This window comes from Megascapheus bottae, chromosome 19 (genome assembly GCF_031878675.1).
Source record: "Megascapheus bottae isolate mThoBot1 chromosome 19, mThoBot2.hap1, whole genome shotgun sequence".
NCBI classification, from domain to species: Eukaryota; Metazoa; Chordata; class Mammalia; order Rodentia; family Geomyidae; genus Megascapheus; species Megascapheus bottae.
Window position 1 is genome coordinate 29,316,082 of NC_143527.1, and position 17,331 is coordinate 29,333,412.

Consider the following 17,331-nt stretch of genomic DNA (forward strand, 5'->3'; position numbering starts at 1 on the left):
AACTGCGTAGTGTTTTCCTTCATATTAATTGGTAGAAGACCTACATATTTCCATAGATTTTATGATGCTAGCTGAATGAACTGAAGAAATTCAAGTGGCCAAACTGAGTTGAATTAGTTCAATTGTATATTTAAAATAATCCCTCGCCTATAATTTTCTTCTTTCATTTTAGGCAAAAGCTAACATATTAACCAGTATTTAAGAACTCTTTTGTGGTTGTTGTTGTTGTTTCTTTTTGTCTATTGTGGGCCTTGAACTCTGGCCTGGGCACTGTCCCTGACCACTTTGTGCTCAGGCTAGCACTCTGCCAGTTGAGACACTGGTACCACTTCTGGTTTTGGAAAAGTTAATTAGTGTTAAGAATCCCTGGGGAACTTTTCTGCCTGGGCTGGCTTCAAATTGTGATCCTCGGATCTCAGCCTTTGAGTAGCTAGTAATAGGCATGGGCCACCAGCACTGGGCTCTTTTCTATTTTAAAAGTTATTTTTGTACTCTGTCTACTGCGTAGAAAGGACTTTAAATTTGTCATTCAGTAGGGTAGAAAATCAATACATTCAGTTGTTTAAATGTTATCAAAAGCTCTCACCAAGTGCCATTGTTCCTAATTTACAGATGAGAAAACTGAGGTTTGGAGAAGTAAATAACTTGAACTTAGATTAGCAAATCACAGAAGTAGAACTTAAGCTCCATTTTCTAACTACCAAGCTCCAATCTTTTCCACTAAAGCACACTCGTGGAAATTTAATATTATGTTATTCTTATTGAAAATACTCCAAATTCTTTATCAGAAGTTTGCTTCAAAACATTGTGGTTTGGGATTTGCTGTTTTTGGAAAGCTTAAGAAAAGATTAAGGGTTTTAGGATTGATGTTATTTTTCTAAGAGTCTGAGAGCTAAGAGAGAATATTATCAAACCCTGAAAGATTGGGTTAGAATGACAGTCCTGGAAAAGAAACTTGGTTAATGACTTTAATAAACTGAGAATTAAGCTAGATACTAGGTTTCCTCAGTGGTCTTTATTCTGTTCCCACCTCTTCTAAGATTATTGAATTTTTTACTCTTACTATGCTCTTCTTGAACCATATTTAATAAACTAGTGGAATATAATATCCCAGTCATATTATACATATAATAAAGATGTATTTAAGGAATTTTTACAATCAATTCCTAAATGCTATTATTGTATTTTTGAAAAATGTTCTTCCCTCACCTGAGAGTATTTAATAATAACACAGAAAGAATATTGACCTCACAAATATGATCCAGTAGCTGGCTACGTTCACCTGTCTTATTAAAATGAAGACAATAAGTCAATCTTTGCAGTATGCCTGTAAGTCAATGAGTATTAACCTTTGTCAAATGTCCTACTGTTAAATGGAAACATTTTTCCTAATGCCTCCTCTCTATACAAATAAGTTGGGCTTAATGCTCTCACAGATTTTATCCCTTAGCTCATTAGTAAGTACATTTAAATTCTGCTTATTTAAATATTCGTTCATTCAGTAATATTTAAGTATAGTCTTTAATGGAAGATAAGGAGACATAGAGACAAACAACAGGACATGGCTCCCAGCAAGCATTCCTAATTATTATTTTCTTAAAACTAAATTTTATTGAGTCAGGTAGATATTTGAAATTATTGCATGATCAAATGAAATGTTATAGGTGCAATACTTTGAAGAATTAAAGTGCTACACAATTTAAGCCGTAGCTGTTAGTGCTAAGATCAAGTCACCATATTGCCTGGAGAAGATGGATGAGATAAAAATGATATAATTAAATGTTCAACAGTCAAAATGTAAGAGCCACTCTATTTTATCACTGGAATAGATACATGTGAACATTTAGGCTGATTTGAGGATATAAACAGATTTATCAGAACCACCTAGAAATGTTGTAAAGATTACAAACTCCTTAGCTTCATCTCCATTCACTGTAAGTCTGGTGTAGAGTCCAAGAATTTGCATTGTGAGAAGGTTCTCAGATGATGCCATTACTGAGTGCCCAAGGAATCTGGCATAACCATGACCATACTGGAAAGTAGGATATGAAATTTCGGAATAAGTGATGCATACAAGAATATGTGTTGCCAACCTATTAATCCATGTATATCAATAAATGCAATTGTGGTAAACGTTGTACTTGTACTTTTAGCAGAGTGAGGGAGGAAAGGAAAACAAGGAGAAAGCCTCTAATCAATGCCTTAAGTAACTGAGCTAGCATGAGAGAAAGAACTAGAGACTGGGTTTGCTATTTGTATATCATTTTAAGTCACAGCAGTAAGTGCTATCCCTTCACAGAGACAATGATTCAATAGCACGAGATTTGGATACAAAATAAAATGTTAATACAATCTTCTTTTCCAAAAGGCAAAAGGAACACTTTAGATAAGTTTCCAACATCTTTAAGACACCACACTTTATCCATATGAAACAGACCTAGTCTTAAGTCTGTTAAAGGTTAACTTCATGGAGCATGGAAGGTACCACTAAATGATCGATTGCCAGAACAGGCAATCTAGACTCGTTGCACAGCTGTCCTAGGAGCTGTGCCCCACCTTCTCCCACCCTGGAACACACAGTCCCATTGGCAGGCTAGCCATTGAAAATTCATGACATGCTTTTCTGAAATTGAAGTGACTTTTTGACTCCTATGCCCACAAAAACTTATCATAAGTACCCCTAGTATTCATTCAACTCTTACCCTCATGGACAATTTTTTAAAAATTGGCATCATCTGAAGTCAGAGGATTTAGTCTCTAGTAAAGGTATGAATCCTGAACTGATTCTGTAGCGATTAATAATCTCATTCAGCTATGAATTACAGTGTCCATGTGCCATCTCTAACATAGAATAAAATATACAAAGTTCCACTCTTTTAGGTAAAAGTCGTGAGCAATCTAGAACCAGTGTGACTTCTTTTATTTTTGCTCATCTTGGGGCTTGAACTTTGTGCCTGTCCTCTGACTCTGAGCTCCTTTTGCTTAAGGCTAGCAACTCTAACATTTCAGTCACAGCACCGTTTCCAGATTTTTCTGTGATTAATTGGAAATAAGAGTCTCATGGCCTTTCCTACCTGGGCTGGCTTCCAACCACAATCTGTAGATTTCAGCCTCCTGAATAGCTATGACTAAGACTTGAGCCACAGGGCTCAAATTTTTAGAAACTGATGCCCCCACCAATCAATCATAAGTATCATTCCCTGTCCTCATGATCCAGAGTATGTGCTGATATGTTCATAACCTAAGCAGCAGATTTCCGGAAAGGAAGGAAAATCCTTCAAGGAAGACTTGTTTAGTCTTCCATAGAAATCCCTTCTTGCTTTTAGCAAGGAATTTTGGAAAATGTTAAGTAGGCAGTAAGAAATACAGGCCAAAAATAATAATAATAATAATAATAAGGTTCTATTACTTTTTTTAAAAAAAAAGGCACATGACCATTGGGTAAGCAAAGATTACTTTCTGCTATTAGATTCAAAAAAGCTACTCCCTTTCCACCATAGAAAGTAGCTAAAGGTGGCTGCACTTCATAATAATTCTTTGAGGGTCTCCTTCTTTGAGGAAGTGAAATTCCAAATCCTGGTACCCTGAATATTCTAATTTAGCCCTTTCTAGTGGTTCTTGGGACTCAACAGGTTTCAAAGACCACACTTTGAGAAGCACTACTTCCCAGCTTCATCACCACTTGTCAGCCATCTGTCTGCTAGTGCCTGGCATGGTATTGATCCTTCTTGACACCAAATTCTGTTCTGTCCCTTTTTACACTTTCATTTTGCATTAATTAGATCTTGCAAACGAGTGATATTTGCTTCCCCAAAGGCTTGTTTCATCTGTGCAAGCTAAGTTGGACCAAAAATGATGGATGGATCTGAGCAATGCAGTGAGTCCTTTCTTGAAAGCAAAGCCGAAGAGAGCATCCCCTGGAGGAGTTAACCTGTGCTCCAGAGTGGAGAGGCAGCGCCATGCCTTCCGGTAACTTCCCAGGGCCGGAAGCAGCCAGTGTCAGGCACCACAGTCAATCTAACAGTGAGTGATTAATAGCCAAGTGGAATCTCGAGAGCTTTATTTCCCAGCCCCTGCTCTGCTTCCTCTTTAACACTCAGGTAAATGTCAAAAATGGACCGAGGGATTATAGCTGACCAGGGGTAAATGCTTTCATGTTGTCCTCCAAAGGTTAGAGCTCCCAGGCTCCATTGGAAGCGCCAATCTCCAATAACCATTAATCCACTCCACACTGGTAGGACTGAGCATATTTATGACTGCAGTCACTAAAGGGTGAAATAAAGATTAGTTTTTAGTTAGGAACGCAAAGCTTTGGGGATCAATACAAACTCGCTGCTGAAATCAATCTAAAGTTTGGAATTTTTAAGTAAAGATTTACTGGGCTTCCTTGTACAGTTAATTTTCCAAAGGGGGGAAAAATAAGCTCAGCAATGTAACCTAGTAATCAAATTGAGTAAATACTAATCAGTTTGAAAACTGACCTTGGTTATTCACATATTAAATAAGAGCGTAGAGCAATAAAAATGCCCATAACGTGGACTGTAAACTTGCCAATAAACAGGTAAAAACAAAAACACACATATGGATTTACATGATAATACTAGCAGCTACACTTGCCTATTTGAAAACATAAATAATCAATAGACATTAATAATGGAGTTATTCATGCATTTCCTTATTACTGTGCATATTAAGTGTTTCAATTATTTCTACTTAGTTTGATAGATAAATGTATAGTCACATTTTATGAAGGTCTTCAAAAGGGATATAGGATTTTTTTTCTTGAAAACAAAAGCTACTGTTTGGATGAGGAAACAAGTGGACTGGAAATGCATAGCTTGTTACAGTCCTCTGCTGTTCATGTTTGATGCATGTACACAATTTATTATGCAATTTCTTGAGATTTGACAAAGTAATTGTCTGGCAAACCACAGCTTTAATGATTTTTTTCTGTTCATATAAAAGCGACTATAGGTATTTTAGGAAAATGGCTTAATAGATCAATGTCTATAAGTATTTTTGCTGGTAATATATATGAGAGATCTTTTTTGGAAAAATTGTGATTCTATGAAGTAAATTTATTTTCTTCAACAGAGTAAGTGCATGAAAGCCTACAATAAGCTCTAACCTCAGAAATTGTTCAAGCTACCCTTGGGCCTTTATAGTTGAACTGTGTATCTTCTCAGTAGGGTATGGAGGAGCAAGAATGCCTCAATATTCAGAGGATACTGAAAAGCAGCCACACATAGATTCTACTTCATTTATGATCCAGCTATTAATGTAGATAGGTTGGTATTTGCTGCAATTGTTAGTGGGTCGAATTGTCCACTACAGTGTAACTGGCTTTGATGGTTGGGTTCCAGATAGGCTGGGAAAGCAAGTTCTCTCTATTGTCTCTTCATTTGGGGCACAGCAGAGTAAGAATTGTGATTCTGGGTATTTATGCTGCTCTTTTTTGAAATATATAAAGGGAGTGACAACACATTCTTAGTTGCTTAATGTTGGCATTGACATCTTGCTGCCATCTTCTTTTAAAGTATGCATAACCACTGAGTGAGTATCTGTATATTTTCTTAAATAGTAGAACCCAAGTGGGTCATAAGAAATGGGTACTGTTTTCAATTTAACAGCTGTTACACAACTGCTAAGACTTTTTTTCTTTCTCTGATAAAATAATACTTTAATGGGGTTCATGCCTATAATACTCTACTCAGAGAGCTGAGATTGGAGAATTGTGGTGTTTTGAGGCCATCTAGAACAGAAAAATCGGAGAGACAATCAAAATGCCAGAGCTTTTTGTAGCTCAAATGGCTAAGTGTCTGACATGAGTGAAAAAGCCAAGTGAAAGGGCAAGGCTTCCAGTTCAAATTGCCGCACTGACCCCAAAAGAAAATGAAAAAGAAAATCAGTATTTTTACTGGTGTCATTTTCTGAGTATGAAGATTTATAAATTATATCTCATTAATTGCATATGTGTATAATTTAATGTGGTGTGTAATTACATATGATATGTGCACATGTGCCTGTGTATACACATGTGTGAATGTATATGCATATACATAATTGGAAGACAAGATAAAATTATCACATCTATACCAGAATAGAAAAATAATTGACTACCTCAGCTATTGTACAGATGTTCTGATCGGTGATATATTATATTTCAAAACAGCTAGGCAATGTTTAGATTGTTTTAATAAATTCCATTTTCTTGTCAGGAAATGCATGTCACACTCAGGATCTACTCCCCTGCCCCAATCTGAGCCGTAATGTGATCACTGGAATATAACCATTTGGAGAGGGGTGGCACTTTTGCCATCACAAATCTGTATGATTTTAAAAAGAGCTAGGTTAAGATTAATGGTAGTAGAACCTTGCAGGTGGCTGTACATCTCAGACCTGTATTGATGAGGGTCAGTTTTCTAGTACGCTCTAGTCTTCAACTCCACACACAGCAGAGGATTTGTTTGGGGACTCAATCTGTGAACACCAAAGCCATTGCCACAAACATTAAATGGTTCTGATGAGTAATGAATGTTAAGGGGACTTTCCAGATCAGCAAAACTGAAAGAAACAAATCTAAGATGCCTAGCCCCAGTGGTGAGAAGTAAGCTGCCCTTGTGGCCCAGGGAGTGAGGATTTCTCACCAGAAGAAAGGAAGCTATCCAAGTGAAAGGAAGCTGTCAGAGCCTAGAACCCTTACAAAGAAAACTCTGTCAGCATGTTTCTAAGAGCTTCATATCCTCCGTTCACAAGAGGAGATTCCTGCAATACAAAAGAACTAAGAGAAAAATCTGTATTTTGTCCTACAACTTTGTGCATCAGCAAAATCCATCTACTTCCACGGCTACTTGTTACAGACTTGGCAGGACTCTCAAGGAAGCAAATGTGAGAGAGACACATGGGTAGATACGCATTCTCTAGTGTGATTGAACGAGTTTGCACTCCCACCAACAGTGTAGTAGTGATCCCTCCTGGCCACATCCCCTCCAGTTTCTGTTGTTATTAGTTTTCCTGATCCTGGCCATTCTAACTGGAATGAGATGGAATCTTAGAGTTGTTTTTGATTTGCATTTCTTTTATGACCAGAGATGTTGGGCATTTCTTCATGTGTCTATAGGCCATTTTTGTTTCTTCTTCAGAGAAGACTTTCTTTAAGTCTTTGGCCCATTTTTTAATGGGATAGTTGTTACTTTGGAGATTAGTTTTGGAGTGATTCAACTTTTTGAGCTGTTGATATATTTTAGATATGAGGCCTTTGTCCGTTGTATGATTGGTGAAGATCTTCTCCCACTCTGTAGGCTTCCTAATTAATTTACTAGCTATGTCCTTTGCCATACAAAAGCTCTGCAGTTTAATGCAGTCCCACTTATCCAGCCTTTCTCTGATTTGTTGTGATTCTTGGTCCTTATTAAGAAAGTTTCTACCTGTGCCAAGGAGGCCTAGTGTATCTCCTATTCCTTCTTGTAAAGTTTTCAGTGCATCAGCTTTTACCTCTAGGTCTTTGATCCATTTGGAGTTAATTCTAGTGCAGGGTGACAAAGAAGGATCCAACTTTAGTTTTCTGCAGGTGCTTAACCAGTTCTGCCAGCACAACTTGTTGAAGAGGCTATCTTTCTTCCATTCTACTTTTTGGCTCCCTTGTCAAAAATTAGGTGGCCATAGGTCTGTGGTTTAATATCTGGGTCCTTAGTTCTATTCCATCAGTTGATGAGTGGATCAACAAGATGTGGTATTTGTACACAATGGAATTCTATGCTGCTGTCAGAAAAAACGACATCGACCCATTTGTTAGGAAATGGAAAGACTTAGAAAAAATCATATTAAGTGAAGTAAGCCAGACTCAAAGGAACTTAGGCTCAATGGTTTCCCTCATTTGTCATAATCTGTAGAAACCTTGGGCTCTACTAGCAGAGATTTGCAATAGAGCAAAACCTTGATACATAAGGCCATATAGTATGAAGCTAATTGAAAGGACCTCCAGGATATTGAAACAAAAGCCATATAATAAATGATTATTGTCCTTAATGCACTATGTTATCTCTCATCTCTTTTGCTGTCTCTTGGTTATATCATATTGTTACAGTATCTCACTTTGTTATCTGATATATTGGATATATTTGCATTTGGTTATTTGAAATTGTATAGGGAAGGGGGGAAAACAAGATGAGGGGTGGGGGTGGAGGGAGGGTAATGAGGACCAAGACATGAGAAAGGGTATCAATGCATGTGAATTAATGCACCTTCTATCTGGCAAATATCATGTAACCCTTTTATTAATTACAATAAAAAATATATTAAAAAATTTGAAAGCTAGCTTTACCCCAAATATTGTTGAATCCAATAAAATATCATAACATTCACTAATTAACTGCTTAGCATAAGCCTACAATATTCATTTCCTTGAAATTTGACTATGCTTCTCAATTGTGCACAAAGAGAGATCTATTTGTTTTTCTTCTAATGAAATTCACCAAAACTTGAGACCAGATGTGGTGGTACACACCTACAATCCCAGCCACATAGAAGGAAGAGGAAAGAGGATTATAGTCCTAGTCCGGCTCTGTCTGAAAAATTAAAAATAAATAAATACAAAGCACAAAGGTTAGGAGGCATGATTTAAGCAATAGAAAGCTGCCTGACAAAAGCAGGCCCTAAGTTCAAGACTCGATACTGAAAAAAAAGCATATTTTTGAACTTCATTATTACCAGCTTGGAATAACTTTTTTTTCAACTTATCAATAATGGGATATATTTGGAGAAAGCATGTCTACATTTCTCTCTGTATGAACTATAAGATTCCAAGTTTTCTTGTATAAGAAATTATCACAAATACTTTCACATTTTTAAGGACTTTTGCAATGGTAGACAAGTGTGTCACAATACCAGCTTCCCTGTTCTAAACTTCAATGTCTTGATGCTATCTAAACACCAAGGGCAGCAGGCAATAACTTCATGTAGTCATAGTGATTGTGACTATGAGTACATGACTTCGCCCTGCAACATCGATGCACACTAACTTCCTACATCAATTTCACTTTTGTCACCTCTCATTCATATTCCCAGTCTCTCTAATATCATCTGACCTGAAGATAAAGTGGAAATACTGGGCATTTGAACTGACTGCAGTAAAATATCTTTTATTTACAAATGTGACAAAATTCTAGGACCCTTTGCAGATCCTGGAAGAACTGCAGATGAGTGGAGGACCTGCAGAATAGCCAGACCCCTCCCATTGCACAGTTGGGATGCAGCTTTATCTATGTGTCCTCATAGTTCAGCTTATCTCAAGAGAATCAAACCCAGGTACTATATCATAAACTGAGAGTCCATTTCCACAAAAGTGTCACTATTTCAATAGAAGAAAGAACCAGAGTATGAACCTAAATGTATAAACTATATAACTACCCTTCTCATCTGCTATGGTTTAGAATAATTCAACCAAAGGAAGTTATGCAAAGCAAGTTAGCATATGGACAGACTTATTTGTCAGATTTGTTTTGAATCTAATATCTCTGTTTTGCCAAACTAATACTGAGTGCTTTTCATATACAAAGCATTCTTTCACCAAACCCTCACAGAAACAACAGGATCATAGGATAAATGGGCTACAATCCACCCATGAGAAAAATGAATCTCAGAGAAGTTAACTATCTTACTTTATCTCACACAATTGCCTTATCTTTCTATTTTTTTGGTCATTAGTAATTATATCAGGAGATGTAGTCAATTGAGTTAGAATAAAGATTTTTGGGAATGCTTTGGGGGACATAGACTCACGTTTAGTTCATGTTATGCCAATATAGATCACTATAACATAGATATAATATAGATAGTTCATGTTATACAAAGATAGATGGCTACAAAAATGTGTACATACAGAATTAGTATACATGCATATATTTCCTTATTTTTTCAGAAGCAATGAGCACACCCAATGCCCAGATGTCATTTCTAATAGCAAGTTCTAATAAAAATAAAAGTAAACAATGTTTCTTTGAGAAATAGTGAATTTCAGACTGGGAAATGAAATATGAAAGATGAGTCTAGAGAATCTTGTTGTGCCAGTTAAGGAAGGAAAGACAGAGAAGTGGAGGGTGAGAGAGAATGCAGAAAGCCAGGAGAGAGGAAGAAAGTCAAAGAAATATAAATGACAACCACAAAAGCTTAAAATTGGCAAATCTGGAATAGTTTCAAAGGAAAATAAGTAATGAAGATTGTTACCTAAAGTATAAAATAAATATTTTCTATTCCAAATGGGCATGAATAAATGGTTAAATAAATAAATAAGTGCATAAAAGTACATAAGTGAAGGAATAGACAAATTTCCTTTGGTGACAAGTTCTAAATAATTTATGTCAGTGTCCATCTTCTCTTCTCCCAAGGAACTGAAGCATAGCTCTTCAGTCAGTGGTAGACTGTGCAGAGACCTGTTTGCATGAAGCATAATATGGGGAAGTTATTTTTTAAGAAAACCAAGTATTTGTCCTAAATGCTCATCATCCATGGTCAAAGGAAATGTAAATGAAAACAATCCTGAGATACCACCTTACCCCAATCAGAATGACCAATACTCTGAACTCAGACAACAATAAATGCTGGCGGGGATTTGGAGAAAGAGGAACCCTACTGCACTGCTGGTGGGAATGTAAACTAATACAATTACCCTGGAAAGCGATTTGGAGGTTCCTCAAAAAAACTAAACATAGACCTTCCTTACGACCCAACCATATCACTCCTAGGCATCTACCCTGAGCATCATGACCCAGGATATGATAAGGACACCTCTGCACTATTCACAATAGCCAAGCAATAGAAACAACTCAGATGCCCCACTACAGATGAATAGTTAAAAAAAAATGTGGTACATAGATACAATGGAACTCTACATAGCCACTAGACAAGATAAAATAATGGCATTCATGAGAAATTGTGTGGAACTAGAGCAAATCCTGTTGAGTGAGATAAGCCAAGATCAAAGGAACAAAGGGCACATGGTCTCCTTGATATGTGGGTACTAAATCTAAAGAGCACAAGAATGATGACTCAGTACTCAGGCATTCAAGGTCATTGACATAAATTTGGAAATCTAAATATATCTATATAGACATAGAGGTCTACGATAGGATACATATTCTATAGACATATATTGATATATAGATTAATATGCATCCTTGATATATAAAGACTCAGCTAATTTAAATTATGTTCTTAAATTTATGTGCCAGTGATTGCATATAGAGATTTTTTCTTGAATATTTGCTTGTAGAATATGACATTTGAAATATGTTGTAAAAATTCACTGTTAATAAAAAATTAATAAAAAAGAAGAAGAAAAGCAAGTATTTCTCTTATGGAAAAACCTGATAAACTTTACCTCAACCAAGTGATCAGGTTTAACATCTATGATGATATACCATTTGGGTCATATAGACCCTGATACTGTCATATGAAAATGGAATTTTCCTGCCACAGCAATTGTCACCAAAACCCATAACCCTATTCTAATTATGAGGAAAGCATCAGGCAACTCCACAAGTTACATGATCAATACTGAAAATCATCAAAAAATAAGGGCAATCTGGAAGTTGGTATAGAAAAATGAAACCTAAGGAAAAGTGCAATACATACAAAACTAATTGTTTCTAAGTATTGTTCATTAATTGTAAACAATGCTTCATACTAAAGGAAAATGTAGTAATACTGAACTTTCAGTAGATTAGAATTCTCTGTATGTTTTGTGCAAATCTGTGTTCTGAAATTTTATTTGTATTAAAAAGTACTCTGTTTTAGAAAAAAGTCCAATTTTTTTATTAATATGAATTAAAAAAATAAGCTTGCTGGGCACCACTGACTCATGCCTGTAATCCTAACTATTTATAAGGCTGAGAACTGCAGTTTGGAACTAGATTGGGCAGGAAAAGTCCATGAGACTCTTATCTCCAATAAACCACCAAAAATCTGGAATTAAAGCTATAGTTCAAATGGTAGAGTGTTAGCCTTGTTTTAAAAAAAAACTCAGGGACAGTACCCAGACCCTGAGTTCAAGCCCCCCAAAATAAAAATAAAATCTTCTGAATGCTGAGAGCCATCTATGCTGAGAAATATTAATTTTGAGGAACAATATCAACAATATGCATAAACACATATATATATTTTCCTTCCAAACTAAATACTGTACATATTTCTAAAATTATATTGGAATCATACACTCAAATACAGAAAGCACACATTCATTAAATGTAGAAATAAGCATTTACAGGTAAGATTCAACTGATGAATTTTATCCATTAGATGAATTTTCTGTCACTAGTATAGATACTTTAAGTTTATGCAGTCAGTAAAAGCTAGAAGCACATTTTAAAGATGAGAACTCTAAGGACATGCATCTTATATAGTAAGTGTTCTTGATATTCCTTCTGTAAGTGTTGCTTTCTTTTGACTATTATTGGAAAGCCAAGGAAATGAATAGACATAAAGCAGAATAAAATAAAGCTAAATACTCTGGGAAAATAGAACTTAAATCCCCACAGGAAACATAAATCAGTCCTTAACTTGACCCATATTTTATTCCATTTCAAGTGCCATATGATGCAAAGATAAAAATGAAAAAATTCCACTTGAAATTTGTCATGTTGGATTAGCCAGAGTTGAATTTTACTGTTGAATTTTGAGAAGATTTATCCTATCGAGAGTGGATTGTATTTTTTAATAAAATGAAATATTCATCAAAATTCTATCATCTTAGCCATTCTTACTAAATTTGCCCAGCTTTTCAAACAATGCTTCATGGATATGACAATATTAATTTATATTTTGAACAACTTTACTGAAATATTTATAAAATATGGCATTATAAAATATAGGCAGGAACAAAAGTATAATAGTATATACTGGGTAGAATACAAGATTAAGAGGAAAATGGTGGTAATGGATAAAAGAAAGCAACAGAGAAGGATTATTTAAAAATGAGAAGTTGAAAAGTTTTGTGTTTATCTCAAACAAGTTGAATAATAAATAAAATCAGTCAAGGCACATATGGGTCACCTTTGAGAAAAAGTAGCACCTTAGTCAAGTGGATAGCATTGTAATGATATAATGGCATTTGATTATGACATATACAAATCTGACTAATGAACTTACATCTTAACCTGCCATTAACTAAGAAAGCAAAGAGAAATGAAAAATTCATATGTTAAAAAAATAGAAGAGAGTTACAACACAACCTTCATTTTTATATTTCATTTTGGGAAAGGGAAAAAAAAGGATTACCACCCATAGAAGAAAAATTTGAGGGTGGAGAAAGTGATTAGAATAATTTGCAAATTTAGATGATAACTCTTTATGATAAAGATGCCTAGCCTTGCCTATAGCCAAAGAGTTTCATGGCTTTCATTAATGAGCACTCAAAATATGAGTGCAGCAAGACAAATGTTCTCCCACAAACTAATTTTTGAAAACTTTGATACATATAATTTCTGAATATAAAATTTCTGTCCATGTGCTAAAATGATTCCACAGTCTTGCGCTGCTGCTTCTATCTGCTCTACTCCTACTTCTGGTTAAGTACTTCTGGCTCTGACTCCCTGGGCTATTTTCAGAAAGAAAAGAACATAATTTCCCTTCTTCTAGCATCGAAACTTCTAACTTTTCCTATAGTCACTGGAAAAGTTCCCAGTTGTACATTGGAGAACATTCATTCTAGTCATTTCTCTTCAACACACAGTAGTTAAATGAAATGCTATCTCTCTCCAAATACAGGAAAACTGAGAGTCACAAGTAATGTTGTGGAGAGACACCAAATATAATTAAATACCTCTTTCATTTTAATCACTAACTGGTAAATACTTTTCACAGTCAAGAATATATTCTGTAGCCTATCATTAATACTACATAGTCTTAACTTAAAAAACATTCATTATCCAAGACATATGCACCACATATCAGTGTCCTCAAAGGTAAAAGGAAGATTGTTTCTTGAAACTGTATGTGAACAAAATGAAGCATACAAGAGCAAAGGTTGACATGGTGGTGCTTTGGATAAGGCAAATTAGTCATCCTTGGAATAGAATTATAAAGCACTGCAACTCTAAGAGAAGTAGGATATGTGTGTGCATGCACACAGGCACACAGCCTTGCCCTTGGCCTTGCTAGGTGTGCACTTTACCAAGAGTCCTGTCTTTGCCCCCCTCCCACTTTTTTTTTTCAAGTATGGTTTTCATTTTTCCTGGGCTAGCTTTGATCACAATTCTGCCTGTCTCCCATATAACTGAAATTGCATGTATGCACTACCAAACCTGGCTGGTTCTTATTAAATCATTATCCACATAGCACTCAGTATGTTCTTGACTCCTTTCTAGGTACTTTATTACATATTTACAAAACTTTGAGATCATAAAATCCTTTGAGTTAGGTGATATAATTGTCCTTATTTCCTTATGAGGTAACTGGACAGAAAAGGTTACTTACCAATGATCACACAGAAACTATCACAGCCAGGATTCAAACCCTGGCTATCCAGTTATAGAATCCATGCTCAGAATGACACCACTATACTACCTTTGCCCTGCAATGTAATTAATACTTCCATAAAAATAACTATTCCCTACATTGACTGAGAGCTAAGCTGGCTGATCATTACCAAAGATTTGAGATAATATTCACTAAGGTCTTCTCTTAGTTTAAGAGAGTGTACCTAGCAGCACTTTGATCAAATGCCCAAAACAGTGTGAAATGTTTCCCTTATTTCTGGTGCTGCTTTTCTAATAAGTTCGAGATTTTGCCTTTAGCCATGCATTAACATGTTTATTGAACAACTAGTATGGGCAGGGTAGAGAGCTATCTTGTTATGTAAGAAACCTACCTTGTTATGTTAGGAAGCTAAAGCTAACTTCTACGTACCACAGACTTTGGTGTGGGGGGGGAGGGTTTTGTTGTTGGTTTTTTTTTTTCAACTGAAATGCTATTTTTCCCTAGGAAATTGTAATTTAGTTGCAACTACCAAAGCAGTAAATAATAAATGTCAAAATAATATCACAGATAATAAGTACTATGAGGAAGATACAGACCTGCTTTTTTCTGCTACAATAGTTCTGTACACCTACCCTTATTAGAGTGATTATCAATTGTAATTATTTACTTATTGTGTCTAATTATTTACTTATTGCCTTCCTGTCTCCTGCATTAGAATGTTAGCCCCTAGTGGACAAGGATACAGTTTTGTTCATCATTGCATCCACAATATTTAGTTTGTGGTTTGGTATTTGGTGCACGTTTAATATACACTGAATAAATGCCCATGATAAGTAATGTAGCAAAATGGCTAATCTCTGGAGCCAGGGTGTGTTAGCCTGAATCTCAGCACCACCTGGAAAAATTGTGTGATTTCAAAAAAACTGTGTTTGATTTCTTTGTACTTCATTTTGCCATGAGTAATAATACACTTCTTTATCAACTAATTTTACTATGAAACAAATCATGTCCCCCCAACTTAAAACAGTCACAGTTTATTTAGCTCAGGGTTGTGTGGATAAACTAAGAGGACTATGTGCAATCTCCTTTCTCTCATGGGAAGCATCCACGAATCTAGGTTCTGTTGCCAGCTAACCTAGAGAATGCCTGACCCATGTAACATCTCAGCTTCCACCAATAGCTTGGGCCTTTTCACATGGCTATTGGCAGGATTCCAAAAGAGTGGAACGGGGGAGAGTTGAAGTACACAAGCTCTCTTGAGGCATAGACTCAGAATTAGCACCAGTCACTACTGCCCCATTCTTTTGGTCCAAGCAAATAACCAGGAAAATCATATTCAAGGGATGGAGAAAGAGATTTCAATTTGGATGGAGTGCAGTAAAGCCACAATGTAATAAGCTGTATATACCTGACAAGACAGTGAGTTGGGCCATTTCATTCTGCCATATTCTTTCATAGGAGTAGCAAAAAGGATTAAGAGAACAAAACATCTACAGAATTGAGAATTTAGTGTCCACCATTCAAGTAATAAATTTAGTAAGCAACAGCAATTGTTATTCTGTTTGACATTGCTTGTAAAGCTTTCATAATAGAAAGAAATTATGAGAAATAGAAGAGATTTCTATGTAAAGGAGTACATACCTTGTATTTAGGGGACATAACCTAAACACTAGTTCACTGGTGCCTAAGTGGAGCACATTCAGAGTCCCTAATAGAGTGGGCAACAGTGGAATGTTCCAGGGTCAGGATTGAACCCAGAGTAGTAAGAAACCATTGGCTTTTGTGACTAAATGCTAACCAGCTACTCCATGTCATGCCTTTGACTGTTATTTCAAAGTGGTTTTGCTCCCTATTAAACCTCTTGATACTGATCATTTTGTGACATGCCTGGCTATACCTACCCAAGATTTAAAATAAAATAACTAGAAAACTATGAGCCATATCTAGGTTTCACCACTCCCTAATTTTGAGAGAGCATTGAAGCCCTTCCTCACTTGATTTTATTCCATCTGTAAGATGGACTAATTCTCCCATTATTTGTCCATTCCACAAAGACCACAAGCTTGAAGGTCAGGTGTCAGGGAAGTAAGTATTTACTAACTAAAAGAAACACACGGGAAGCCAGGCTCTGATGTATACAATCTGGTGATAACTCATAAATCTGAATTAGAAAAGTCAAGAGGGAGGAAAATAAAGTTTCAGCGTGGCTGCCCCTTCGTGTTAGGCTGCAAAACACTTCTAGAACTGCTCTACAGATAATCTCCAGTTCATCCAGTCCAGCAAGATGGTCATGAGCAACTGGAGCCACTGATATGCATGGATCTCTGCCACCTTGAAGGCTGACCAGACCGCGTAGAGCCCAGGCAAGCTCTAGTAGATTGCTCAGGAGCAATGCTTCAGAATCTTTCCACTGTGCATAGTTTAAATGCAGATGCACTGATGAATAATTTTGATAATTCGGTCGAAGTATGAAGACTGCTTGAATTAGATGACTTCATGATTATAATTTTTTTTTCTTTCCCAAAGACAATTCTGGCTTCTCTTGTGCCATGTGAAATCTATCCTGCTGAGTGCTCTTGACTAGTCACGTCCGTCCTTCCAGCCATTTTAAAAACAATAGTGGCAGAGATGCAAGCTGCTGATAGGGCTCAGCAGGACAGATCAAACACACAGATGCAATTTCTGTACGTTGAACAGTGAAGTGGGATAAAATTCAAATACTTACAATCGCTTTGTAGCTAGCATCTGATTGCTTCAAATTGAATCTTTCATAACGGAATTTATTGCAAATTGTGTCATATCATTTGTGAGTTCTGCAATAATTTCAGTGAAAGTCAGTGCAGGATATTGGAGATGTGA